Source organism: Castor canadensis, chromosome 13 (genome assembly GCF_047511655.1).
Source record: "Castor canadensis chromosome 13, mCasCan1.hap1v2, whole genome shotgun sequence".
In the NCBI taxonomy this organism is placed as follows: domain Eukaryota; kingdom Metazoa; phylum Chordata; class Mammalia; order Rodentia; family Castoridae; genus Castor; species Castor canadensis.
Genome location: NC_133398.1, coordinates 91,553,032 through 91,557,275, shown reverse-complemented (window position 1 = coordinate 91,557,275; position 4,244 = coordinate 91,553,032).

Sequence of the window (4,244 nt, the reverse complement as noted above, 5' to 3'; positions counted from 1 at the left end):
TGTGTGCTCTCACTTTTATCATGTGGTCAAAGTCCAATCCCCTTGTTGTGTTTGCCCTTGATCTAATGTCCACATATGAGGGAGAACATACGATTTTTGGTCTTTTGGGCCAGGCTAACCTCACTCAGAATGATGTTCTCCAATTCCATCCATTTACCAGTGAATGATAACATTTCGTTCTTCTTCATGGCTGCATAAAATTCCATTGTGTATAGATACCACATTTTCTTAATCCATTCGTCAGTGGTGGGGCATCTTGGCTGTTTCCATAACTTTGCTATTGTGAATAGTGCCGCAATAAACATGAATGTGCAGGTGCCTCTGGAGTAACAGTCTTTTGGGTACATCCCCAAGAGTGGTATTGCTGGATCAAATGGTAGATCGATGTCTAGCTTTTTAAGTAGCCTCCAAATTTTTTTCCAGAGTGGTTGTACTAGTCTACATTCCCACCAACAGTGTAAGAGGGTTCCTTTTTCCCCGCATCCTCGCCAACACCTGTTGTTGGTGGTGTTGCTGATGATGGCTATTCTAACAGGGGTGAGGTGGAATCTTAGTGTAGTTTTAATTTGCATTTCCTTTATTGCTAGAGATGGTGAGCATTTTTTCATGTGTTTTCTGCCCATTTGAATTTCTTCTTTTGAGAAAGTTCTGTTTAGTTCACTTGCCCATTTCTTTATTGGTTCATTAGTTTTGGGAGAATTTAGTTTTTTAAGTTCCCTGTATATTCTGGTTATCAGTCCTTTGTCTGATGTATAGTTGGCAAATATTTTCTCCCACTCTGTGGGTGTTCTCTTCAGTTTAGAGACCATTTCTTTTGATGAACAGAAGCTTTTTAGTTTTATGAGGTCCCTTTTATCTATGCTATCTCTTAGTTGCTGTGCTGCTGGGGTTCCATTGAGAAAGTTCTTACCTATACTTACTAATTCCAGAGTATTTCCTACTCTTTCCTGTATCAACTTTATAGTTTGGGGTCTTATATTAAGATCCTTGATCCATTTTGAGTTAATATTGGTATAGGGTGACATACATGGATCTAGTTTCAGTTTTTTGCAGACTGCTAACCAGTTTTCCCAGAAGTTTTTGTTGAAGAGGTGGCTTTTTCTCCATAATATATTTTTAACACCTTTGTAAAAGACAAATTGTTTATAGTTGTGTGGCTTCACATCAGAGTCCTCTATTCTGTTTCGCTGGTCTTCATGTCTGTTTTTGTGCCAGTACCATGCTGTTTTTATTGTTATTGCTTTGTAATTTGGTTTGAAGTCAGGTATTGTGATACCTCCTGCATTGTTCTTTTGACTGAGTATTGCCTTGGCTATTCGTGGCCTCTTGTGTTTCCATATAAATTTAACAGTAGATTTTTCAATCTCTTTAATGAATGTCATTGGAATTTTGATGGGAATTGCATTAAACATGTAGATTACTTTGGGGAGTATCAACATTTTTACTATGTTGATTCTACCAATCCATGAGCATGGGAGATCTCTCCACTTTCTATAGTCTTTCTCAGTCTCTTTCTTCAGAAGTGTATAGTTTTCCTTGTAGAGGTCTTTCACATCTTTTGTTAGGTTTACACCTAGGTATTTGATTTTGTTTGAGGCTATTGTAAATGGAATTGTTTTCATATATTCTTTTTCAGTTTGCTCATTGTTAGTGTATAGAAATGCTAATGATTTTTCTATGTTGATTTTATATCCTGCTACCTTGCTATAAGTATTGATGATGTCTAGAAGCTTCTGAGTAGAGTTTTTTGGGTCTTTAAGGTATAGGATCATGTCATCTGCAAATAGGGATATTTTGACAGTTTCTTTACCTATTTGTATTCCTTTTATTCCTTCTTCTTGCCTAATTGCTCTGGCTAGGAATTCCAGTACTATGTTGAATAGGAGTGGAGATAGTGGGCATGCTTGTCTGGTTCCTGATTTTAGTGGGAATGGTTTTAGTTTTTCTCCGTTAAGTATAATGCTGGCTGTAGGTTTGTCATATATAGCTTTTATAATGTTGAGGAACTTTCCTTCTATTCCTAGTTTTCTTAGAGCTTTTATCATGAAATGGTGTTGGAGCTTATCAAAGGCTTTTTCTGCATCTATTGAGATGATCAAGTGGTTTTTGTCTTTGCTTCTGTTAATGTGGTTTATTACGTTTATTGATTTTCGTATGTTGAACCACCCCTGCATCCCTGGGATGAAGCCTACTTGGTCGTGGTGAATAATCTTTTTGATGTGTTGCTGAATTCGGTTTGCCATTATTTTGTTGAGGATTTTTGCGTCAATGTTCATTAAGGAGATTGGCCTATAGTTCTCCTTTTTGGAGGTGTCTTTGCCTGGTTTTGGGATAAGTGTAATACTGGCTTCATAAAATGTGTTTGGCAGTTTTCCTTCCCTTTCTATTTCGTGGAACAGTTTAAGGAGGGTTGGTATCAGTTCTTCTTTAAAGGTCTGATAGAATTCAGCAGCGAATCCATCAGGTCCTGGACTTTTCTTTTTGGGGAGACTCTTGATTGCTGCTTCAATTTCATTTTGTGTTATAGGTCTATTCAGGTGATTAATTTCCTCTTGGTTCAGTTTTGGATGATCATATGTATCTAGAAATCTGTCCATTTCTTTTAGATTTTCAAATTTATTTGAATATAGGTTCTCAAAGTAGTCTCTGATGATTTCCTGGACTTCCAATGTGTTTGTTGTTATCTCCCCTTTTGCATTCCTGATTCTACTAATTTGGGTTTTTTCTCTCCTCATTTTAGTCAGGTTTGCCAGGGGTCTATCGATCTTGTTTATTTTTTCAAAGAACCAACTTTTTGTTTCATTAATTCTTTGTATGGTTTTTTTGGTTTCTATTTTGTTGATTTCAGCTCTTATTTTTATTATTTCTCTCCTTCTATTTGTTTTGGGATTTGCTTGACACATTTCTTCTTAAATGACTTCAGTAGTTTCTTTTTTTCTCTTTACTCATATATTCATATGTACATACATTGCTTGGGTCATTTCTCCCCCCATCCCCCGCCCATTCCCTCTCCCCCCCCACACCCTCCTCACTTCCAGGCAGAACCTGTTCTGCCCTTTTCTCCAATTTTGTTGACACTAGTTTCTTTTTATCGTATTCATCAGCGATCCCTTGGACAGTGGTCAGGGTCTTCCTGCTGCTTCTTTGTAGAATTATATAAATATGGATATAGTCCTCAGTGCCAGCAGGAAGCAGGCCATCACTCTTACATAGGCAAAGGGATTGAAACAGTGGAGGTTCTGAGTAGTGGACATTCCATAGGATTCCTTTTCCTTGGTGGTGGTGGGAGAGGGTGGAGGTGGGGGGACAAGGAGCATGGAGGGGAAGGCAGATGAGTTCTCTTGCAGGCTCTGTGACTGGGGCTGATTCTTGTGTCTATTACTGTCTAATGGGAAGCTGATACAGTGGATAAGCATTTGTTAGTTGAAAAATAGAATTAAGGCAAATGCCTGAGGACTTTCTGTTGCTGTGACAAAATACTTGAGAAAATCAACCTGAGGGAGGAAGGATTTATTTCGGTTCATAGTGTCAGAAGTTTCAGTAAACTGACTTAAAAGTCATTTGGCTTGGTTGATTTAGGTCTTTTCCACATCATAGCAGAGGCATGTAGTGGAGGAAAGATGTTCACTTCATGGTGGTCAGAAAGCAAAGAGAAAGAGAGGAAGGAACTGGAAACAAAATACACTCTTCAAGTACATGCCCCCACTGCCCTACCTCCTCCACCAAACCCCACTTCCTAAATTTTCCCATCATCTCTTAATAGCCCACTAGATTATAAATCCATAAATGAACTAATCCATTTTTGATGTCAGAACCATCACGATCCAGTCACCTCTCAAAGGCCCCACCTCTGAACACGGCTGAACTGGGGACCAAGCCTTCACCAGATGAGCTCTTGGGGGACATTTCAGGTGTAAGCCATAACAAGAAGTGCTCCTCTATCTGAATGTTTGTGTCCTCCCAAAATTCACCTGTTGCAACCCTAGGAAGTGGGGCTTTGGGGAAGGTAAGTCATAAATGTGGCACCTTCATGAATGGAATTTGTGTTCTTAGAAAAGAGATCCCAGAGAGCTAGTTTGTCCCTTCTACACAGTGAGAAAGTGTCAGCTATGAACCTGGGAGAGGGTCCCCACCAGACTCTGACCTTGCTGGAGCCTCAACCTGGGACTTCCTTGTCTATGGTAATTAACTGCAGCAGGCTGAACTGCTCAAGACAAGTGCCTAGGTCTGCCTGGAAGAGTCAG